This window comes from Galeopterus variegatus, unplaced genomic scaffold, assembly GCF_000696425.1.
Source record: "Galeopterus variegatus unplaced genomic scaffold, G_variegatus-3.0.2 Scaffold720, whole genome shotgun sequence".
Lineage (NCBI taxonomy): Eukaryota > Metazoa > Chordata > Mammalia > Dermoptera > Cynocephalidae > Galeopterus > Galeopterus variegatus.
Window position 1 is genome coordinate 215,082 of NW_007726831.1, and position 26,462 is coordinate 241,543.

Sequence of the window (26,462 nt, forward strand, 5' to 3'; positions counted from 1 at the left end):
TGCCGGACACGGAAAAAGACAAAAAAAAAAAAAAAAAAAAAAAATCTGAGCTGCACAAAAAGCCTTCCCAGGGAATCAGCAGGAAAGCAGCAATTTAGCTCAACCACAGGGCTCAAGTGCTGGTTCCTACCGGAAGTTTCCCCATTTTAGAAGTAAGCAAAGAACAAAAAATTAGTTCCTGTGCAGAGTTCACGTGGTGGGAACAGTGAATAATCCAACACAGAACTGAAAGAAAAAACAAAAAAACCCACAGATCAGAGACGAAGTTCTGATATTAACCAGTAAAGGTCTAACACCACCAGAGAACACCTGTAAAACCTAGAAGGACCAGAACCCCGCTGGGCTCCTAAGCTGGGGTCAGGGAAGGGCTTAGGGCCAAAGCCTCACTCTCCCAATGCCTGCATCCAGCCCATCAATGACCAAGCCACAGCTGGAAGCCTCCCAGGATCCCAAACCAGGGTGGAGGTGGGGTAAGGGCCTCAGAATCCAGCCCAGCAACAACCACCAGGCTGCCACCAGAAGTGCCCCAGGCTCCTGAGTTGGGACAGTTGGGGGCTGAGGGTCTGAGCCACACCCCCCTAACATCCACATCCAGCCCAGTGACAACCACCGAAGCACCACCAGTAGTTCCTTGAGCTACTGAGCCAGCGTAGTGGGGGGCCAAGGACCTCAGCCACACACCCCCAATGTCTACATCCAGCCTAGCAATGATCACTGACCACTGAGTCACTGATGGAAGCATCCCAGGCTCCTAAGCTGCGGTGGTGGGGGGTCAAGGGCCTCAAGGGCTATGCCTCCCCAAAGTCCACATCCATCCCAGCCACAACTGAGTCGCAGCTGGAAGCCCCCTGGGCTCCCCTGACGGAATGAGGGGGGTGCCACAAGCCTCAATCATGCCCTGCCCCCTCTTTCGTCTTCCTCCCACCCTATCCCTCTTTGTTTCTCCCCCTTCCCCCCAACAGCTCTGCAACAATATCTTAGAATGTGAAAATAATAATAATAAATAAATAAAATTTTAATTTTTTTTAAAAGAAAAAATTATTAAGAGAAAAAATATCACAAAGCTGATTGAAAGGACTCACCAGGCAAAAATGATTAAAAGAGCCTTAATTTTAGATACATACTGACAAAAAATAGTGTGTGTGGGGGGGGTTATTAGTACCCATGTTAGATAGCACAGATTAACTACAATAAAATAAAACTTAGGCTGGGCTCTTACTTTACTGCTGTACTTAAAGACAATGTCTGGTACTTAGCCAAAACTCAATAAATATTTACTGAATGAATGAGTAAAATAAGGAATGAATGTGTGATGGCAATAGAAAACAGGACTCAAAGACTAAAACATCCATGTTCTCCATTTAAAAAAAAAAACCAAAAAACTGAAGACTTAACCACAGCTGCCTAAGTGTTTACCAAAACAAACCCATCCGATATAGGGATGTTTTGGTATAGGAACCCTGGTAGACCTCACCATAGGACTACGAGGTTATAAAAAGTTAATAAAAAGTGTAAAGGAGATAGAGGAACTGCAGCAGAGAAAAAATATTTACTTTAAATGCTTTCAGTTTAAATTCATGGCTACTAGAGAAGAGGGAACTTTAGGAAGGATTGGGGAACATGATTATTTCCAAACTGATATCGAACTCCTGTACTAAGAAGACAACTATAAATTATTTGAAAATTTTAGAAAAAAGGAAACCACTAAAATATGTGTATACACCGCACACTCCTGATATCTTAGGCAATTTTTCCCTGTCTCTTTGAGGTAATGGATATTGAGCAAGCTCTTCCAATACGAATTAAAGGTGGATTGGAGGAAAATTACAAAAAAGCTATTAGGAATGCTTAAAATAGAAGGGACTGAGGGACTTTTATGTCTTTACACGGCTCGTAAGAAATTGTGCAGCCCCTTCACTGATGTTCACAAGTGACAAAGGTAGCATCATGAGAACATATTGATCACTGTGTTACTCTAGCAAGCCCACAAATAATTGGTTTGGGGACAGGTAGGTACATAGGACGGACACTGTCATGGAAGTTACAACTATAAGCTTATTGTAAGAGGTATGAGAAAATTCTTTACCTTTGCCACCCAAATCTAAGTAATCTTTTAGTATATTAAAGGCATTGGATCACTCAATCATAATTGCATCTTAAACCTACAGACACTTATAGGCATAACCTTTTGTACCAGTTATCTATTGCCACACTAATGCTGATAACAAACCATCTCGAAACTCATTTGTATATCGAAACATCATGTTGTACACCTTAAATATATATAACAAAAACTAAATAAATAGATAAAAACGATGCAATCACTTTAAACAAAAAACATTTATTGTTTGTCAGGAGTCTATGGTTTGGCTGCGTAGTTGTGCTGATCAGATCCAGGTTCAGCTGATCTTGGTGGGGCTTGTTCATGTGTCTTTGGTCAGCTGGCAAGTTTGTTACTGTCCCATTAAACAAATTTAGTCATATGCCAAGCCCAAAGTCAGTGTGGGTAGGTACTACCAAAAGGTATGACTATAGAAAGATGTGAAATGGGGCCACCATAATCCTACTGCACTATGGAAATAGAAGGCATTCCTCAGTCTCCTCTACAGTTCATCAGCAAGAAACTGAAAGCAAGTAAACTTGAATATAGCTATGCTAATGAATACCCACCCATGTCTAGAAATAATACTAAAAGGAAGCAAAGTAAGCACAGCAGAATGTTCTTGTGGTTTTTAGGGGCTGGCTTTAATTATTTCAATATTTAATTGGGGTTTTCCCAGCTTTCTTTCCAGATAAAATATATTTTACAAATAATAAATTTATTTTCTTGGGTTAACTCATTTTGATGTGGAAAGTGTCAACTCAACCTCTTTTATCCATCATGCATTTTTTTCCTCAAAACTCCTAATTTTATTACCGTCAAATATTCCAAAGACATAACACACACACACACACACACACACACACACACACACACACGCACAAACACATACACAAACACCCCTTTCACAACCATGTCCTTAAAACAGCTATACTTTTTCTGAGGGTTAGCACATAGGAGGGTACTTAAAAAGTTCATGGAAAGATTTGTATTATCTTTCAATTCTATTTTTCCATGAACATTTGAAGTACCTTTGTATTATGGAGTACTTAGGGAGGCAGTTCTCAACTTTGCCTGCTTATTAGAATCACATGGATATTTGAAAAAGTACTGATGTGTGCATCCCACCCACAGAGCTACTGATGTGAGTGGTCTAAAATGTGGCCCAAAAGATTCTAATGTGCAGAAAGTGAAGAACCGCTGATTCAGAGTGTTTGCCACCACTCTTTGCTATTTTGTCATTGCTATAATCATCCATTCTTAACTGGCGATTTGCTCATTTGTTAAGACTGGAAAGAGAGGGAGAAAGAAAGGGAAGAAGAGAGAGGGGGAGACAAAGAGAGAGAGAAAACAGATGAGGAATTGCTTTCAAGAGTAGTATAAAATGTTCTCATACGATATTTTAAAATGTGTGTCTTCAAAAAAATAATGTTTCATAATAATGACCCATACTAGAAAATGATAACAATGGAATCCATGAAGTGAACACAAATCTACCCTTGGAGTTACCTTTCCAAGCACAACATAGCAAGCAGTTAGGTTAAAACAACCTTTTTAGAAGTTAAGAGCCATGTGAAAAAGTACCAATTAAATCTTTTATAAATTGAAGATCTTACTGAAGACATCAAGACCTAAGATGGAGAATATAGAGTATTAATATCTTGAAGAACAGGCACTGTATTCATGATATAATAAGTCAGTGAATTGGTTTCAGCTTAGTCAGTGGAATACCAATTGAACATATGGAAAATGACTCATCCTACAGCTCTTTAATACTTGTAATTCCACGAGCATCTGGAAAGGTTTTCAAATAACTGAAGTATAATTATTTTGTATCAAAGTTCTAGAATATTTGTCTTTTAAACCAAAGGCCAGAGAAGAATATTTAGAAGAAATTAGTTAGGGTCATATCACACTGTTATAGGACTCAGGTTTGTTGATCTGCCATTATTAAAGCTACTATAACTAGGGTGACCATGTGCATGGCTTTTCTAGGACTGTCCTTGTTTATGCCTGTTGTAGATCAGTCAAGACCTGCTACTCATACTTAGTTCTCTCTTTCATTCTCAAGTGTCCCAGCTTTGACAATAAAGTAAGAATCATATTTAAATAATGTGAACATTGCTACAAATGCCATTTAATTTCATACAATTTGCTGCAGAATCTTGTTTGATCAATACATACTCATAGTGTTGCGCACCAGCTAGATTCGGACTCTTATTTTAAGCCAATATGTTACACTGTAAACACCAGTTTATATTTGAAATGTCTCTTTAGCTTTTCAAAGAGATTGTTACATACAACATCTAATTGTACCTGTGTTAGCTTCATGAAAATCATATGAGATTGTGGTGTAGTAATACTGTATTAGTCCATTTGGTATTGCTATAACAGAATACCTGAAATTGGGTAATTTTTAAAGAACAGAGGTTTATTTGGCTTACTATTCTGGGACAGCTGCATCTGGCACAGGCCTCAGGCTGCTTCTACTCATGGTGGAAAGCTGCAGGCAGCTGGCGGGTACAAGCAGATCACGTGCAGAGAAGAAGCAAGAGAGAGAGAGGGGGGAGGTGCCAGGGTCTTTTAAACAACCAGCTCTCATGGGAACTAATAGAGTGAGAACTCACCTCTACACCCCCCCCAGGAGATCATTAATCCATGAGGGATCTACCCCCATGACTCAAACAGCTTCCAACACTGCCTCATTGGGGATCAGATTTCCACTTGAGTTCTGGGCGGACAATACATTTAAGCTCCATCAAAATGCATAGGTTTTCATAGGACTTGCTTTCACTTAATAGGGCCAGATCTATGAAAGAAGATCCCTATAATTTGGTTATTTTTCTTTCTGAAACTAGAAGTTAGACTTGTCTGTCTGTCAAACGTTAACCCATTCAATCCTAGGGTAGATTACTCTGTTCTAGTTGGTGCCTCCTTCCCCCTCCCTGTGACATTTGGAAAGCTGCTGCCAGGTGGAGAATAGTTCCTGTTAAGAGCAATTAAGACATTCCATGTGTGGCTATTTAAAAGGCAGATGCTTTGAAACATGTCTGTCAATTATTTTTAATAACTTGTCTTAAGGACTATTACAGAGAGAAGGGAAGCCCAGCAGCTTTGTTTCTGAACCTCCTGCTAAGGCTCCATCTGAGACTGCAATTTTATCTGTTTATAGTTTTGGTTTCTTTGCAAGCTTTAATTGAGAGAAATGTTCGAAAACTAGAAATCTCATCCAAACTGCTCATTTCACAGATAAGGAAACTTCGGTTCAGAAAGCTTGCATGCCTTTCAAAGAGCTTTTAAATATTCCTTTTCAGTTTTCCGCCTACAGCAAATTCTAATAGAAAAACAATTCCCCCCTCATGCTAAATGTTAAATGTTGTCCTTAGTTAAGCAACTTAGTTTTTATTACAAACTTGATCTGAAATTTTTTCTGGGCAGTACTTTCTCAGACTTTGTTTATAAAATAATAATCTTCCACCTGTATTGGGATGATTGTATTAGAAAAGAGAGCTGCCACTTTCACCTTCCTGGCTCAGCTAATTATGCAAAACGGCATTTCTTCTGAAATCTGTTTATCTTTGTGAGCAGAACAGAGCTCAAGCAAATGTCATATCTTCCTTTTATTTATCTTTTTCTTATTTCATTTACCTGGAAAAAGTCTCTAAGGAACCATGGCCTTCTGTAGCTTCTTTGCCTATCTTGACTTCCAGTAGGGAAAAAGTGTTATCAGTTACCATGACAACCTTATTTTCCCAGAGCTCCCTGGTGGACCTCATTTGCACTAAACAGTAACAACCTTTATTATTCAATGAAGGCTATGATAAAGCTCTTTTCTTCTTAAGGGTTTTCAATACTCCTTGAAGCCCTCCTTTCTATGAAGTGAAATAGCTCTCTAAGGGAGAATAGATGGAGTTTTCCTAAGAAAATGTCACCTTTACCACCTGTCTCCCAAAGTACAGCACATGAGTACAGCCCATGATATCTCTACCTTCTAGGCATTTGTCAGACATTTTGACTATGAGTAGATTTTGATTTAACCAAAAGTTCAGGCGACATTTCTGATATTTGATAACTTACCACTTCTTCAAATTCCCTCATTTCTCTATATGTATAGAAAGATGATTAGTATGTCAGGAATTTTTTAAAATTTATTTTTATTTATCAATATACAATGTAGTTGATTTTTTTGTCCCTTTACTGATTCCTCTTTCCCCTTGCCTCTTCCCCCTCCCACCCATCAACATCACATCTGTTCACTTGTCTTAACAAGTTCAAGGAATTGTTGTGATTGTTGTGTCTTCTTCCCCACCCTCCCAGTTGACCAAGAGATGTACACTGCTTGTTTTATTTCAGATTCTTGAAACTGAGGCTTCATATAAATTTATTCAGGAATTTTTTATTCAAAAATAACATATAACTTTTAAAAGTGGCTTCACAAAGAGAGCTTTTAAACTTCGTGATATCAGTGAGACCAGAGATGGAGTAAGTTTCAGATGGGGCTTGATCTAGTAAATATTCAATTTACTGTTCTCTGCCTTCCCCCTATCTACTTCGTCCTAAGGTTAGTTTTTCTTATTGACACGCAATGTTAGCCTGTGACTTCTAGGAACTCCATGCTTTCTTGTTTGTATCTGAAATAAGATCACATGCAGCTTCCAGAAAAATCTCTCCTCATTTTTGTCCTGAATTGGGCCCTGTTCCCAAATCCTTAATCAAGGACTGTGGCCAAAGAGACTGAATATGCTGAATGATTTGAGCCAATCAGCTTCCACCCCTTGGAGTACCAGCCATGGGGGTGGGGTGGGGTGTGTTAAGAGGGTGGTGGATAGAGGTGGGATGATGGGAGGGTTTTCCATAACGCCCATGGAGGGCATGGGAGAGGCGTAGATATCTGAATAAAAGTAGGCGACTTTTACCAACATGATGGGGTTGGCAGTCAGTGTCTCAGAATAGCAAATATCCACTACAACCACACAGTGAATATCCTGTTCTTGAGCCCCACTCCATAAAAAACACATGCGTGTATGTGTGTGCATGCACATTCACACACACACTCATGCCTTCGCTAAATCATAAATTAAACTGTCACCTTGGTTTTTTATATGTATGGTATTAATAAAATAAATCTTCTCAGAGAAGTTTGAGTAACATCTTCAGCTGTCATTTCACAGAATGTGCATTATTTTATTCAGTGTCCATCTTAAAAAGTTCTATATCAGGGGCTGGCAAATTATTACTGTCAAAAGTCAAATACCAAATATTTTAGGCTTTGGGGGCCACAGGGTCTCTGTCCCAACTATTCAACTCTGCCATTGTAGTGAAAAAGTGGCCATAGACAATAGGCAATCAAATGGTCATGGCTGCGTGCCAATAAAACTTTATTTACACAAACAGGTGAGGTACTAGATGCCCCATGGTCTATAATTTGCTGACCCCATTTCTATATAATAAACTCTTCCTAAAATGAACTGAAAAAAATTTTGATGTCTTTTTTTGAACTTGTACATTTCTTTTTATCTGGCAGTAAAAACTCTATAACTCATCCTGTTTTTCTCTTTTCTCTGCTACCAGGAAGCTCAGAGCTAAATTTAGTGCCTCTCTTAATAGGTGACCCTTCTCTTTCTTTACTATATAAATCTCTTTCCTTCTATATGGTAGCATATCTTCACTCTTATACGAGGGTACTTTTAAAAGTTCATTAGAATTTATATTATCTCTTAATTCTATTTTTCCACAAACTTTTTGAAGTATCCTCATACTATGTAACTCTCTTATTCTTTGTATATTTTAATATTGTGAAGTCTTCAAATCATTTTTGGGAATAGATGAAGGTTAAATTAGATTTAAATCTTTCATCTTTTTCTTTCACACACAAACACCAAAGTCACAGTTTCCTTCAAACCCATTATATAAATGAGTAAAATGAGACCCAGCTATCACCATAATCAGAAAGCAAAGAAGTGCTAGTCCTTTAACTATCACTTTAATCTCCTGTGTCTGAGCTCAGTTTATTCTAGAAATAAAATAAATAGAAATACAAATTAATAAATGTATTCTTAAAATTCTCACATTACCATAGTGATAACTGTTCTTAACACATCACTAGACCTTTCTCTCTCTCTCTCCTTCTCCTTCTCTCCCTCACTCTCTCTCACCCCTGCTGCCTAATTTCCTCTTCCTTCTGTTACAGAGGCACTACTTTCTTTCTTGTCTCACACACTGCATTCTTACAAACTCACTTTTAGTCTTGGTTTTTCACCTGTGTTGTTAAAATCTCTTTTTCTCCCTGCTTTCTTCCCTTCAATTCTATATGGATTCTGTGGCTTTCCTTACTTTGCTGTTGTCCTTATAGGGTTACTGCTTCTATATCCTCTTCCAAGGGTCCTCCATAGCCTGAGCTCTGATTTTCATCCTGACTTGCTATAATCCTTTAAATGTTCTCAAATATAGTTTCTTTTCTGGTCTTTGGCTTTGATCTATGGCTGTCGACATAATCTTTTCTCCTGTTCTTTTCTCCAGTAACTCCAGTCCAGGGGCCATATTTTTTAATAACCTCAGGCTAAAAGAACTACCACAAGCAGTCTTCAAAATTGGCACTTTATTGCCTTGGAAGACAAAATGCAAGGGAGAGAGAGAACAGCTACACAGAGGAGTAAATCAAACGAATACAGCCATGTTGGTGTGCACTGAGTTTAGTTCATCAGCTTCTGCACACTACCATGTCAGCTGGAAACTGTATAAACCTCTCAAATCAAACAACCGCAAGCAAATAAAACACTAGGCATTAATGTGCAGCTAGAACAGATTTAATGAAGAAACTCATCATATTCTCCCCATACTAGGCTCTATGAGACCACCCAAAAAAATAATTACAGAGGAAACAAAGCATTTTAAATTATCTTTAGGGATTATTATTGGAATGTTCTTCATCTCTATGATTTGGGCTTTTTCACTAGAAGTATTTTATTTTCGTTTTAAAAATATCTGCAGTCAACTTTTTTTTTTAAATGCTAAAATTTTCCAAAAGACTAAGCCTTTTTGAGTATAAATTTCATTAGGGACCAAACAAGAAACTGAGCACATATTTCACCGAAATTTTCTCCTTCCCACTGAGACAAAGAGGATAAATTAGGTTAAAAACAAACACTTAGAAAAGCAAGTAGCTTGGAAGATACACTGTGAAGCTTTGCTCAAAGTGTAGAGGCAGAGATTTGTCACTATCTGGTTAATTTTATTAAAATTGAGCAATCTTGATGTGGCTAACTACATACATACAATACTATGTGCTTAGAGCAACAGGAAAGGAAGGCCTTATGAAAAGATTTATTTAAAAAATTATAAATCATATTTTTAAAAAGCATTCAGGTAATCATCATCATAAGAAAAATCAGAGTTTTCTATCACTTAATATTGCTTTTATTTTGAATTATATATGGGAACAGGACAATAAAGTTTTAATGATAGGGTCTTTAGCAGTCCTATTTTGTCCCAGCCCACATATGTACAGTCATACACACACACACCCCCTATACCTGAACTGGGTCAAATAAAACTGATATCTTTAAATTTTCATAAGCATTTAATATTAAAAGTTGTCCAATTAAAATAATCACATTTCAAAATTTTCTAGTTCAATTACAATATAACTCAATTAAAAAAATAAACACAGCTCTTTGGAAACACTTCTGTTACATAAAGAAAGAGACATTGATATTATGGTTTGTTTTATTAATAACTTTAATCCTATTGAGTATTTGAGATCACAGTCTCAAATTGCTTATGAGTTTTTGGTCAAAAAATAAATCCAAAATATGAGCCAGGTTTATTACTGGTTATTTAAAGAATAAAGATGGAAATTTTGAAGAGGTGAACTGTCTAACTAAAATTCACATGTTGGACCATGACCAAACCAGGATTACAATGCATTTCTCAGGTCTCCATCCATGGAGCCTAAAACCAATTCAAAGATACATTTAAAAATATTACCCATGCATAAAAGTAATGAATCTCTGATATTAGAGGTGGAAAATAAAAAGCGAACCTCCCAAAGACTATGCTGGAAGTTGGTGAAATGAAAATCCAAGTAGCTTTATGTTGTGTCATGGCATTAACAACTTTCTGTAGTTTCTATATCTATGTTAAACTTTCTGTCTTCAGAGTTTTCTTTTACACATGAATAGAGAATCCAGTGGTCCCAGACAAGTTGCCTGAGTTAATTTTTACTCCTGGCTAACCCATAGTAAGAAATCTGTCAAATTACTAAAAGCAATTCTGTTTTCCACATTATTATTAGCATGTGATAGTGATTTGTGTTTTATAGCAGAGAAAGAATTTCTAAAATAGCCATTTGAATTGTTTTTACTCTCAACCCTTCTGACGCCAAGTGTGTGGGGCTCCCCCCCCACCCCCGCCACATTGTTCTCCAACACTCCAGACAGGGTATCCTACAGCTCAATTCAATTCTTATACTACCTGAAGTTATCACAGACCCACAGGTCAAGGGGTCAGTCTCACAAGACTGCCCCTACCCCCCTCTCCTCGGCTACAGATGCCCGTCACAAGTACCAGGCTGCCACCTCTACTTCTGACCAACCAGTTATAAATTGGGGGTCCCCATGGCTCTCTCCTCAGGTTTGGTAATTTGCTAGAATGGCTCACAGAACTCAGAAAGGCAGTTTACTTACTGTTACTGGTTTATCACAAAGGATAAACTCAGGAAAAGCCAAGTGGAAAAGATACACAGGGCAAGGTTTGGGGTAGGGGTGGGGGTTCACAGAGTTTCTATGCCCTTTCCAGGCATACCACCTTCCCGGCACTTCCATTTGTTCGCCAACCAAGAAGCTTTCCTAACCCTATATTTTAGGGATTTCCATGGAGGCTTCATTACATAGACATGATTGATTAAATCACTGGCTATTGGCAGAAGTTGGGGGGAGGGGCTGAAACTTTCAACCCTCTAATCATGCCTTGGTCTTTCTGGCAACCAGCCCCCACCCTGAAGCTATCTAGCAGCCCACCAAGAGCGGTCTCATTAGAACAGAAGTTGCTCATATCATCCAGGAAATTCCAAGAAATTTAGGAGCTCTATGTCAGAAACTGGGGGCAAAGACCCAATATTACAGCAAAAGATGCTCATATCACCCTTATCACTCAAGAAATTACAAGGTTTTAGGAACTTAATGTCAGCAACCAGGGACAAATATATATATATGTATATGTATGTATGTATGTATGTATGTATGTATGTATGTATGTATGTATGTATTTATTATATCACACCATCTGACTAGGTTTGGAAACATATTTAGGAGTTTTATTTTCTTTTTTAGTTTGATACATGACAATAATATAGTCAAAAGCAACATTCACTTTTAATGAGTATTTTAATAAAATAATGGAATCACAGAAGATATTCTGACAAATTACTGGATCACAGTGTTCAGTCTCTCATAGCTATATGAAAGTTATAGTAATTGGAGATGCACTTACATTTCTTTTACATCTACTAAATCCATAAATAGTGGGTAAGTTTCTGAGAGAAGCATATGAAAAACTCATGGTACATTCCATCCAATTTTCTCTCTGCTAGCATATTAAGGCATGTTTATTCTTTTAAACGAACACCTCAGATATTTACTCATATACTCATAAATATCCCCATTTATTTATATGTCCTGTAATAGAATATACGTTCTCCAGATAACAGTTATATATTCCAAATCCTGCTCTCCATTATTTTTTAAATCTCTTAAAACATTGTTTACTTTCACAGTGTTTACAACGAAAATAACGTGGGTAGGGAAATGTTACCTTGTATGTCACTCCCTGTTTCCTGAGGGATGTGCCTTTTTTTCCATGTGAAAAATAGTCTCCTTTCTTTTTCCGTCTCCCTAAAATTGCTCTCCCCATTCCATCTCCCTGTTAATAGGATGCTCCTGTAATTGAAAAGTGGAATGACTAAGCCTAGTGACACAGGAGCTGCCAGCTGGTTCTCAAAGGGTAGGACTGTCAAGAGAAAGAAAAGAGCAGCATCCTTCCCTTTCACATTCTCCTCTACAATTTAAGTGCTTCCTCTTTTTAATTTCTCTGCCCAGATGAAATACTAGATAATACTTCTTTTTACTCCATATTCTGCTTCTGTTGCCTGGTGTTTTACTTAAGCTGAGGTCAAAAAGACGAATGCCCAGGCTATTAGTCTAGTACGAGGAGCAGCAAGTTCCCTCTGTAATGATGATGTATAATAACTATGAGTTAAGAGAAAATCTTCTGCTTTGTGCTTTATTATCTATACTTCATTTTTTATACTTACCAAACTTAGTCCAACTTAGAAATTTATCAATATTTTTTCCTTCGTATTATACCCTTTTTCTTTTAACTAATGGGGAAACCGCTTAAAATAATAAACTGTTGGAAATTGGCTTAGAATATGTCCAGTCGCTCTAAACATACTTCAGTTCAATTCTATCTTCATATGCATAATTCTTCTTAAGGCACAGTCCTGAGGACATGACTGAAATTAACAGTATTGAGCATTATTCTAGAAGTCCACCAATCTGTAAACTCTATGAGGAGAGAAACCATTCCTATCTGGTTCACTGTTATATTCCCGGGGCCTAGCACTGTTCAGGCACTTCATATATATCTGTTAAGGGAATAAATAGATGTCTTTATTCATCAAGCCATCAAAAATAATTCCAAATGGTATTTGTCATTATACTCCTACTTCATAGAACTTAAGAACTCACTCAAATTCGAGTAATGTTTTATATTAAACCATGTAGGCCACTCACAGGGGATTACGTGTGATTGAGTTATTATTACCATTATAAATGATGTTGTAATGAGAAGATATTATTTCCCCACCAAAATCAAACCTACATTGGGAAATTATAGCACAGAAGTTTCTCAGTTGAGCTATTGCTTATTCATGAATGGTGTTCAACATTTGGACTATATCCAACCTCTACTTCATTGTGGAGGTAGAGTACTGTTAGTACTCTAATTTAAATGAATGTTTATTACCTGGGAACATATTCCTAAGAGGCCCACTAGTCAGTCACTGTAGAGGGTAAATTATTTATAATTACTTCCGTAAACATTTACAGACCACCATTTATGTGTGGGATAATGTACTATGTCCTATTGAATTCATCTGATGATTAGGAAAGAAACAGATTAGTCATCAAAGTAAGCAAAGAAAAAAAATGAATTTAGCCACCACACAAACCACTCTACCTTCTCTAATATTGGAGTTCTGGAATATATTTATTCTAATGAATCCTGCAATAGTTCAAAAACTTGTATAAAGGGGAAAAAGTGGAAAGCCTAAAAAATTTGATATTGTTCACTTGGAGAAAGCAGATATGTTTGTGTTAATGCAGTAGCTACTTTTAATGATAGGTAAGTTTAAACTTCTAATCATCCTCTTATTATAGCTCTTTAGTTCCTTTCTAAGGGCTTTGATGTGACCACATCTTGGAATTACTTCCTGCCTTAGCAGGAAACATATAGACAGCTTCCTGAGACAGGAGTTACTAGTCCTCATTACTAGTTCATTTTTATTGTCCTGATTGCCCTCCCAAGGTTTTCCCCAGTCTCAGCTCCAGTTGTCTGTTGTCCAAATTTTGACTGGACTTCCTTCATACTGTATTACCTTACAAGGTCTGGCATGAGATTAGTTCAGTCTCGACTGTGTAGAAATGGTTTGCTTTTTACACTTCTGCTCTGAGGTGGGCCGGCTTCATGAAAGTGCAATCAATTTGTGCAGTCATACAGGACCCCACACTCAGACAAGCCTCATGCTGTTGCCATCTTGAAATTCTTCATAATTTTATCTTTGAACTTGTGTTTTGTAAGTAAATTCCCATGGGACAGTGGAGCATGCATATGGGAAGAGAGGATATTTGAGAGAAAGAAAAAAGCTTTATATTTAAGTCCATATATGACACTTTCTTTTTGCTTTCTGAACAAGAGGACCTGCATTTTCATTTTGAACTGGGTTCCATAAAAGTTGTAGCCAGTCCTGCTCTGAGGAGAAATATCTAAAAATAGGATCCAAGCTACATTTTCTCTTAAAGAAAACTCCAGAGAGCTTGATTTTCAAAACTACTCTTTGACTACCTCCAAAAGTTTTGCTATCTTGAATTGTTGTGATAAACACAGTGTCTACCTAGTAGAGCAATTTAATTATCATAGGCTGTATTAATTACCATAATAAACTCCACTCCAATAGGACTCCAGGTAGACAAGTCTTCCAGCCTCAGGCCTTTCCTCATTAAACTGCAATTAGCATGATAAATGAGAAGTGTGATTTTTGCTGCAGTCAGTATTAGCCCTACTTACTCATGAGGTAACAGGGGAAGCCATCAGAGACAAGAATTGAAGACATTCAAATAACAGGGAAAATGGTAGGGTTTGCTGCTGTCTGGCCATTGGGCCGACACATCTGCGTGCAAGTATACCTTTCACATTTCAGCTGTAAATGAGGAGGACCTCAGATAAACACCAATGTTAATATTGATTAATACAACATAGTGACTAAATATAGCCTGTCTTTGGTAGGTCATAAGTGTTGTGAGAATTCAAGATGACTATAATCTTAACAAAGCACTGATGGGAAATCTTACTAAATAAGATGTCTGCTATGGATGACCCCGAAAACACTGTGCATTCTTAATCAGGTGATGAGATATTTCACATTTGCCAGTGGTATGGTTCCAACAGCATTGTAGTATCTCATGTATTAACATTTATATAATTTGAAATGCATCCCTTAAGAAAGCTTTGGTGTGCGCGGCTTTACTGAAACCTAAAACTAAAACATAGGTGCAGAATTTAATTTTAATCTGTGAAGACATGCTGTATTCCAGCAATCAGATGTCAGGAGAATCCCTGTATCCTTGCAATACACTCACTTTTAACCTGCATTTCTTTAAATGGATTTCTGTTCCTTAATATCAAATATTTGCTAAGACAACATATGTTGAAAATTGCCATTTTAATAAATGAATTCTCAGTGAAAGGATACCTTACACAAAATGCCATATCACGTTTTGCTAGCATTTTAAATTCTTTTAAAAGAAGTAGCATCTACCATATTTGATTTTACTTGGTCAACTCTAGAAAGGATGATTATTTTTCCTTCTGTGTCCTCATGCAATATTCCATCACTAAATGGAGAGTGCTGTCTTGGGTTTGGTTTTATTGATTCATCATTAACACTTATTGTCCGTATGATTTTTAAAAGTATAAATTAATATATTATTCATATTTTTGTGTTCTTTAAAATAAAACACTAAAACTTAGAGTGTCAGGGGCTGTCATCTCTTGCAAATGACCCCCCAACTCTGCACATCCAGTCCTGACATTTGTTTCTGAGATCTACACCTAGTTACAAGCCTTCTACTAGGGTCTCCATTTGCAAGAAGCACCCAAGGATGTTCATCCTTTGTTCTCTCAGTTCCTTAAAGAATTGCAAGCTAGGATTCATCTAGATTGCCTCCTTTTCCAAAACCTATATCCATTTTTTTTTTGTCGTCAAATCCTGTTAATTCTGCCTTTACAACATCTATCAAATTCTCCTTTTTTTCCAATACCACAGTCATAGTGGCCGCTTATCTCTATAGGTTTTGTTTTAGACTTATTAATATATTTTCTTCCCTCACAGAATTGTCAATCCCAGTATTGTTATTAATCTTGATACTGCTCCCTGCTACTATATCATTACTTTGCACTTAGGGGATGTTCAAATATTTTAAGTAAATACAACTTCAAGAATAATGTATAGATTATTTAACTGCATTATTACTTAAATTTTATAAATTAACATAATTAGTATATAAAATATTTTTCAAATTAGAATGTCCTCTGTATACATTGATAATATGTCTTACTTTAAGCCTCAACTCTTAAAATGGAAACAGCAAAAAATAATGGTAAGATGAAGAATATGATAATATCTACTATCCATATGGAGGACTTGCTCTGTGCCAGGCATTGTGCTAAGGATTTTAAATTTATTATCTCATATAATTCTTGTAAAAAACTCAGTGAAGTAGGTTATCAATCAAGTGTACATTTTAACTATACTTTTTCTTCTACATGTGAAGAGCAACACTTACGTGTACTAGCTGATTTGAAGCATGAGAACTTGTCCTGAAAATTTGCCATTTCTGGCACCAAACATCTCTAAACACATGCTTCCTCTAGTTATTCTAGCTAGGACTTTATCGCTTCATATCCTGGTGGCCTTAGTGAAGAAAAGTTCCTGCCAGAGTCAAACTACCTTTCTTTGTATGCTCTTATTCCAGAAGTTTTCACATCCTGCCTTCCCTCTAGTACCCAGCAGCAAGGTAAAAAAAAAAAAAAAAAAAAAAAAAAAAAAAAAAAAAAAAAAAAAAAAGAGGGGATCCAGGGGCCAGGCACACAGTGTAACCCATCTGCCAAGAGTTTTATTCTGCTGAGTGGAGAGCTTGGCACTCTAGAAAATTTGCTTCTGCCACTTGTTCCTATCCTTCTAGCTCTGTAAGAGAGATGAGTCTGCATAGATGGATCTCTAAGTGTAGCAGGCCCAGAGCAGAATTTCCTTTACATTTTTCCCAATTTGCTTCTCAAACATTTTCTACTATATTTTTTTTTCTTTTTGAGTATGTAGGAAAACAATCTAAACAGGAAAGCATTTAATATGCTTTACTGATGTTTCATTGTGGTCTCAAATGCATCATGGCTATCCATGTTGTATTAACATCTTCAAACTGTCATTATATTTCATTAGGGGATAACATTCAGTATTGACTCATAAGCACAATTGCACTGGAAAAGCAATTGGGGTGGAAAGGGAAAAAAATACAGGTTATGGTTGGCTGTTTGCCCTCCTTAATGTTCTTCAAGCCAGTCTTGACTAGATTTTTTGGGCTCTAGCAAGAGGTTGTACACTGTACTTAAATAGCCATTTATTGTCCCACATTTCACCCTTTAAGAACACTGAACTGCTTATACTTTTTCTAACATGGCAAGCTACTTCACATCTTGATGCCTATGCACATAGTTTCCTTTACCTAGAACATTTTTCATTCTACTGTCCACCTGGAAAAGTTAAAGATAGTACAAATAACTTCCTTGTTAATCTACTCTCTCCTGGAAAGTTAATCACATTTTTAGTGATTAGCTTTTATATATATTTATATATAATTTGTAATGTAGATGTAATTTAAATGTTTTATATATATATATATACTGTGACCTGGATGCAACTGTCTGTCCAAATGCAACCTGACTAGTCTATTTGCAAAAAGGCTGAGGTGATGTCGACGCTATAATGTATGCTATACGAAGTTATTACGGCACTAATTTAGCTATTGCTACACTTATCACCCTGGTTATAATGTCCTTTTTTGTACTTACATTTCTAATTCTCCTTAAGAATAGAGTAAAATCCTAGCATAATTTCCTGGCATTTAGTAGTTTCAAAATTCACAAAAATTTTGTTGTTGAATATTAACTTAAAAAGTCTTAAATTGCATCAATTTTAGATTGTAGGTTTTTGTTTTCCTGTGCTGGACAGTATAACCTTTTTCAATGCAGAGACATTGTTTCCTCTCTACTCACTCCATCCACTAGAAGTAAAGTACGTGCAATGTCCAAGAGGACTGGTGATGGGTAATTATTCTTGTCAGGTGCTTTCGACTGGCATCAAAATCAGGCCCTTTATAGCACATATTCATATAAATGACAGCTCAAGTCAAACCCATCTATCTCCCTAAATAGATGAAACCATTTCCCACCTTTCAAACATTCTTTTCTCTTCTCTAAGGTTACGTCAAAAATCATCATGATTAATAGTCAACACGTCCACTCCACTCAATGGAACTTCAGAAGAATTTATCATTCGTTTAGAATTCCATAAGAAATAAAATACTTCCAAAGCAACTGCATAGCTCCAAAGAAAACCTGGAAGAAAAGATACCTGTTATAGCAGTGGATATCTGCTAAAATTGTCATCAGTATTATCATCACTATTATTGCATAATAAAGCCCTTTGTTATCAAATCACTTTATTTGAATTAATATGAAATCACTCATTGCAGTTTTCAGTTTTTCTGTTACCCATATCTGAGGTCAAAATGAGCAGGAAGATTATGAAAAAAGAAATAAATAAGTGAAAAACAAGTTGATGAGGGAGATAGGTGAAAGATGGATACCATTTCAAAATTTTAATTTTGATGAAAATGAAATCTTTTGACTATGAAGTACATTTTTGGAATTCTGTAAGGTCTCTGAAAGATGCAGCATAATTAAGCAAGTTTCTCAAGAACCATGTAGGATACCTAGTTAAGTAAAGGGGGAAAAAGATTGATCTTTATTAAATGGGAAGACTGACATTATGTTTATTTATCAAACAGTACTTCCTGTTGTAAGAACAGATATTTTTCTGAGAGAAATAAATAAAACTCACTTTCATTTTTATATCATGAACAAACTAATATTTATAGGGAGGAGGAAAGATGGTCTTTCGTGTTCTCCTAATCACTTCCACACAGGAATGGTTAAGAGTGAATATCTGCTGGTGTGATCTCTCAAATCAGCAACCACGCACAGAAGAAAGTGGTAAATGAGACCCCATCTTCTCAAAGACTCTTGCATTCATATTTCCTAAATCCACAGACATCTCAGGCTCATAATTTGCTATTTCAGATTGGGACCTAAGCACTGGTTCTCAACCTAGGTTGCACTTTAGAATTGCCCTACACTCATCAAATCAGAATCTCTGTGGGTGGGAACCAGATATCAGTAGTTATTAAAGCGCCCCAGGTGATTCCAGGGTGCAGCCAGGACTGAGAACCACTGGTCTACATTAATACATTCATTACCCAAATGTTAAAAGTGAACAAATGATATGATTTTAAAGATCATATAAATTCCTTTCCATTCATATTCCCATGGCTTTGAAATCTAATAGTTGCCTCAAATCTTTTATTTTTCACTGAAAACATAATACGGGGAATACCCAGTCATTAGATATCAAACAGTGTGAAATCACACTGTACTATCTTTTCTAATAGACCATAAACTCCTTGACAGCAGTGATAACAACTAGTTCAACTTTGCATTCCTGGAATCTAGTACCCTGACATGGATATAATTGACATCTAAAAACGATGTGTGCATTCTTAAGCTGATCAATATCAATTCACAGTAATGGGAGAACAGGTTATTCAGAACACCCTCCCACTTAAAGCAAACAGGAATACTGGATAAAATACTTAAAGAAAATTATTCAAAGCATCACAATACTAGAAATATACAAATAAATCTTAGGGCCAGGCAGAAGGCCTTTTTATATGTTGGTTTTTTTGTTTGTCCTTTTTCTATGACAAATGCCTTTGGAACTTTGATTGGGACTATGGTGAATTTGTAGATTTCTTTGCATAGTATGGGCAATATTAAGTTTTCCAATCAATAAACACATGATATCTTTCCACTTATTTGTACCTTCAATTTCTTTCATCAATATTTTATAGTTTTCAGTGTACAGATCTTTCACCTCCATGATTAAATTTATTGCTAAGTATTTTATTCTTTTTGATGCTATTGTAAATGGGATTATTTCCTTAATTTCCTTTTGGATAGTTTGTTCTGAATGTAAAGAAATGCTACTAATTATTGTGTGTTGGTTTTTTATCCTGCAACTTTACCGAATTTGTTTATTAGCTCTAACCATTCTTAATAGAGTTTTGGGGTTTTCTAAATATAGGATTATATTATATAAAAACAGACAATTTTACTTCTACCTTTCCAATTTGATTGCCTTATATTTCTTTTTCTTTTCTAATGCCTCTGGCTAGGACTTCTAGTACAATGTTGAATAGAAGTGGTGAGAGGGCATTCTTGCCTTGTACTGGACCTTAGAGAAAAAGCTTTCAGTTTTTCCCCATGGATTATGATGGTAGCTGTGGGATTTTCATAAATGGTATTTATCAAGTTCCTTCTATACTTATTTTTTTTAGAGGTTTTATCATGAAAGGATGTTGAACTTTGTCAAAAACTTTTTCTGCATCTATTGAGATAATCATATTTTTTTTATCTTTCATTCTGTTAAAGTGGTATATTATGTTGATTGATTTGCATAAGTTGAACCATCATTTCATCCCAGGTATAAATCCCTCTTGGTCATGGTGTATATTTCTTTTAATGTGCTGTTGAATTTGGTTTACTAGTATTTTATTGAAAAAAAAAATTTTTTTTTCCTTTTTGTCTTTTTTCGTGTCCGGCAACGGATCGCAACCCTCAGTGTCGTGCCCATACCGGACTGGGACCAGCAACGGGATCGCAACCCTCGGCGTTGCGCCCGCACCTCGCTCAGCCAGTGAGCAGGAACCGGTCTGTATGTGGGATCCAAACCCTCGGCGGGAGCGCCATCAGGTTCCCAAGCAGCGCACTGTAGCAGTGCGCCACCGGGCCGGCCCCTGAAAATTTTTACATCTATGTTTACTAGGATTATTGGCTTAGAGTTTTCTTTCCTCCTGGTAGCTTTGGCTTTGGTATCAGGGTGATGTTGGCCCCATAAAATGAGTTTAGGGGCCAGCCTGGTGGTGCACTGGAGAGAGCGCCACTTGGGAGCGTGGCGGTGCTCCCACCGAGGGTTCGGATCCCATGTGGAGACTGGTTCCCGCTCACTGGCTGAGCAAGGTGCGGGCGCGACACCGAGGGTTGCAATCCCGTTAACGGTCAGTAAAAAAAGACAAAAAGGAAAAAAAAAAAGAGTTTAGAAATGTTCTCTCTTCTTCCATTTTCTGGAAGAGCTTAAGAAGGATTGATATTAAGGTAGCTGAATGTTTGGTAGAATTTATCAATGAAGGTATCTTGTCTTGGGCCTTTCCTGAATGGCCCCTCTCAAAATCCCTTTCACTTTCCAACTTCCATTCAAAACCCTCCCAACAATCCTAACCATTACTTCATTTTAGCAATCTTTCCTAATCTCACCAAGAATAAGTGATCTTTTCTTCCCCAGTAACTGCATTAGGAATATTTAATTCTATTAAACTGGCAGTTAATCTTAACATGACTACTCTTTGTCATCTTTTTTTATTGTTGCCTTGAGTTTTAAAAATATTTTTAAACTGCGTTTTATATCTTAACCAAGTGTTATGACCCTAAAGGGCATGGGTTTTGTTGTACACCTCTTTTAGTCCTCTAGAATCTTGAACCTGGACAATTAGCCAATGTTTGTTCATATGAGTAAATCCATTTATAAGTCGTCCCTAAACCAGTAGTTTTCAAACTTGAGTATGCATCACAATTACATGGAGGGTGATTAACAGATTAAACAGGGATTGCTGGGCCCCACCCTGAAGTTTCTGATTCAGCAGATCTGAGAAACAGCCTGACAATTTGCATATCTAACCAATTCCCAGGTGATGCTGATGCTGCTGGGCCAAGGACCATACTTTGAGAACCATTGCTTTAAATCTTTGGTCTTGAGAACAGTTATTTTTATAGGTTCCTACCATCTGTTCCTAAGTTTCTACATCAATATCCTTTTCTTTGTGGAGGTCTGTAGAGGATATTAGTCATTCAGAACTAACATATATGGTACTGGTCATTTCGTAGCTGTGGTCAATAGCTGTTTCAAATCCATTTTGGTCTGTTTCTTCTAACCTTTTGTTTCCTAAAGTGTAGTAGTATAAATCACAAATACCCTGCAATCAAAGTAACATACTACATCCCCTTTTATCTTGGAATGCTATTATCTAGTCTTATGATTAAGATTTTATAACTTAATTGCAATTCTTTACCTTTCTATTTCCCCAAAATGTGGGTGTTCACCCTATCTATTGATACTGTGCTTTTAAAAGGCCATCCGTACTATCTCTGTTTTGTGGAAGAAGGTCATATTTACAGGTCCACTCTTCATTTTCTCTTGTTATGCAGTTGGGATAAAAACTGATAAAAATCCAGGGTGATGAAGGTGAGAGTATGAATGTTAAGTGGTTAAACTTGGAGGGGATTGAAGAAAATGTTTTCATACAGAAATTTAACCTCTATGAGCTTTCACGAGAATTGACTCCTCTGAAAAAAACCTTACTCCCATTATTCTGGGGTAGACTATGGGTTCAGTAAGTCTTTTAAGAATCTATATGCCTTGCTGGTTTTTGCACTTACTATATTTTTAGTTCTTTCATTATCATCTTGGCTATGTTGTGCTATCAAGTTTTAATAATATTTTAAATGAAGGCTATATACTGATATATTGGTACTCTAAACTGATAGAGTTGGCATTGGGGAAAAAAGACAAAGCACAATGTGGTTTTAAACATGAATTGAGCATGAGAAGAGGGTATGATAGTAAAGAGAAACCCCTTACTTATTATCAAACTATATTTGAAGTATATCTCATAAAGCAGTGGGTGAAGCTACCAAGAGTGAATTAATTGAGATTATTTGTATGGCATATTTTCGCAAAGTTATGGGGTGTGTTGTGTGGTAGGGTGTTCATCCTGGGGAGTGCTGATGGAATTGATATGAAGAAGGCCATTTGGTATTTTGTCTAAAATATTAAATTCCAAGCCAAGGCACATAGCAACATGCCAGTCTTATGGCAGTGGGATGGAGATGTAGGAGTGACTTAACTTGTTTTTTATGAGGGATTCTGAGTGACATAAGAAACACTGCTTTCGCACCCAGCTGACAAAATGTGAAACAGAATGGGTAATAATCATCGTCCCCATCTCAGTTCCCAGAGGACTCTCAGGAATATGAAACTTTCTTGGAACCTTGAGCGTTCCTCATCGTAAATCCTGGGTGACAACTCTCTTGGGACAGCTATCAGGATTCCTGTGGAAGGCACTCAAAACAGTGGCAGTAATGAGGTACCAACTCAAAGTGACTTCACAGACAAACCCTAAAAGAAAAAAAGGGTAGCCCTGGAAAGGTGGGGGGAACCAAAGATTCCCAAAGCTAGCATTCCTCAGTTGCTGTAGAAGTCCTGAGGACTTCAAGAAAATATACTGTCAAGAAAATGAGGCAATGAGGTGAAGCGGATGGGTTGTGGCCAAAGGTGCTACAATATCACTGATAGAAGAAACCATAGACAATTGATTACTGGTCACCTACAGACACAGACTAGTGAGATTTAGGGAATCTCTGGTCTGATTATGTAAGATTATGTTAGATGAATCTGGAAACCAGCTGAGAATAAGAAAATAGTTTTTGTTTCTTTATTTTGCAGTAAAGTTTCATGACCTAAAATAGCAAAAATAAATACCAATTTTCAAAAAGAATTTGATCATGTTGACAAATGAAAAAAATCAAAAGGATTACCATGTGAGAATAACAGATCATTATGTATTATCCAAAATAAGACAAATTTAAACATATAAAACATATTGTGAAGTTCAGAGGTGTCAAATGCTTCTCAGAAAAGGGTTTGAGACAGTAAGTAGGAAAAAAATGGCTATGAATGGCTGATTAAATGTCTCCTCATAAACTTGTTTGTGATCATTGGATAATATTTTACTGCTTGAAATTTATACATTGTTTTAATAGCAAGAATGATGACATTTAGGCAAGAAAAGCAAAAACATATGGCATTGAACTTCAATTTTGATCGACAATTTATGTTTTCCATGAGTAAACTCAGAATAAATCATCTGGACACAGCATAATTCTGGATGTGCAATTTAGGTATTTGGGCCCATTCTCATCAATTCTTAATCCCTTAACTTTTTCTATTTCTGAGAAATTTATAATTGTTTTAGATAAATGTCCGATACAGTGGACTTCTGAACTACTTGGAAAATACTGTGATTAAAACATATTTCTTAGGGGCTGGCCCCATGGCTGACTCAGGAGAGTGCGGTGCTGATAGCGCAGAGACCATGGGTTCGGGTCCCATATAGGGATGGCCAATGCTCTCATGGCTGAGCGTGGTGCGGAGGACACCGAGCCAAGAGTTGCGATCCCCTTACCGGTCAAAAAACAAACAAACAAACAAACAAAAACCATATTTCTTTTAGGATTTTGTTTTTCCTGAAATTGAAAGCAGAACAATGTAAAACTTCTCTATTTGCATCTAAGCATTTTTCAACCATGCATTAAATTTAAATAGAAAATACACATGAAGCCAAGATAGGGGGCCATTATTCAAAACTAACTTTAACACTGACTCATTTAAAAGTTAAGTCAATTAATTGGCAAAACTACTGATTCTTACTGAATTGCAACATCCATGTCAATTAAGGACAAATGATCCAAATAAATATCTTGTAGCTATGGCAACACAACTTTTCACAAGAATATAAACAGAAAAGAAATTTCAAAAGACAAGAAATTTTATTCAAAGCATCAGACGTACAGGAATAGATGTGCTATACTATTAGATAGCATTAACACATCTCTTTGATACACACATACACAAATAAAGAACATTGAGTGCAATAGTAAGTAAAGCTTAGTAGTGTAGCACTTTTCTTTGTAATTTTATTTTTAAAATCACAGGCTAAAGTTATTATACCCAATGCTCAACGTAAATATACTTCAGGTACCTTCATAAACACTATTTAAGAAAACTGAGTACTTGTATTTTGCTTTACAGCATTGTTGGTAACAATTTATTTTTTATTTTTTATTATTATTTTTTTTTGTCTTTTTGTCTTTTTCCGTGTCCAGCAATGGATCGCAACCCTCAGTGTTGCCCCCGTACCAGGCCGGGGACTGGCAACAGGATCGCAACCCTCGGCGTTGCCCCCGCGCCTCGCTCAGCCAGTGAGCGGGAACCGGTCTGTATGTGGGATCCGAACCCTCGGGCGGGAGCGCCGCCGCATTTCCCAAGTGGCGCACTGGTGCGCCACCGGGCCTGCCCGGTAACAATTTATTAACATTTATTTGTACATATTTGTGAGGTACAGTGTGTTGTTTCAATACACATATATACTGTACATTGATTCACTTAGGGTAGATAGCATAGATTCGTACCTGTTAATGTATGATGTCTCCTCCCCTCCCAGCCTCTTGCCACTATTATTCTACTCTCTACTTTTAGATCCCACATATGAGTGAGATCATGTGGTATTTGTCTTTCTGTGCCTGGTGCCTGGCTTAAATCACTACTTCACCTAACATGATGGTCTCCAGTTATACCCATGTTGTCACAAACGAAAGTATTTCATTTTTTCTGTAGCTGAATAATATTCTACGTTGTATACATACCACACTTTTCTATCCTTTCATCTGTTGATGAGCATTTCGGTTGATTCCATCTCTTGGATATTGTGAATAGTGTTACGATGAACATGAGAGTACAGGAGTATGTTCGATATATTGATTTCATTTCCTTTGAGTATATACCCGGTAGTGGGATTGCTGGATCATAAGGTAGTCCAAGGTTTAGTTCTCTGAGGAACCTCCATACTGCTTTCCACAATGGCTATACCAACTTACATGCCCACCAACAATGTAGGAGGATTCCCTTTGCTCTGCATGCTGTCCAGAATTTGTTATTTTCTGCCTTTTGTTTTGTTTGTTTGGGCAGATGACTGGTATGGGGATCCGAACCCTTGACCTTGATGTTATCAGTACTGTGCTCTAACCAAGTGAATTAACCAGACGGACATATTTCCTGTCTTTATGGTAATAGCCATTCTAACTGGAATAAGATTATATCTCATTGAAATTTAATTTGCATTTCCCTTATGGTTAGTGATGTTGAGCATTTTTCCATTTTCCTGTTGGCCATTTGTCTGTCTTCTATCGATAAATGTCTGTGTGGGTCCTTTGCCCGTCTTTTAACTGGGTTATTTGTTTTTCTGCTATTGTTGTTTGTGTTCCTTATATATTCTGGATATTAGCTTTTTGTATGATGTGTAGTATGCAAACAATTTCTCTCATTCTGTAGGTTGTCTCTTTACTTTCTTGATTGTGCCCTTTGTTGTGCAGAAGCCTTTTAATTCAATGTAGTCCCATTTGTCTATTTGTGCCTTAGTTGCCTGTGTCTTTGTAATCTTCTTCAAAAAAAACTGCTGCTCACTACCATTTTGTGTAGCATTTTTCCTAAATTTTCTTCTATTCCTTTCATAAATCATTGGTGAAAGAAATTGAAGAAGACACAAATAAGCAGAAAGATATCCAGTGTTCATGGGTTGGAAGAATTAACATCATTAAAATGCCCATATTATCCAAAGCAATTTACAGATTCAATGCAATCCCTATCAAAGTACCAATGTCATTCTTCACAGAAATATAAAAAATAATCTTAAAATTTGTATGAAACCACAAAAGACCCCATAAATCTCAAAAGCCTAATCAATCTTAAACAAAAAGAACAAAGTTGGAGGCATCATACCACCTGACTTCAAAATATACTATA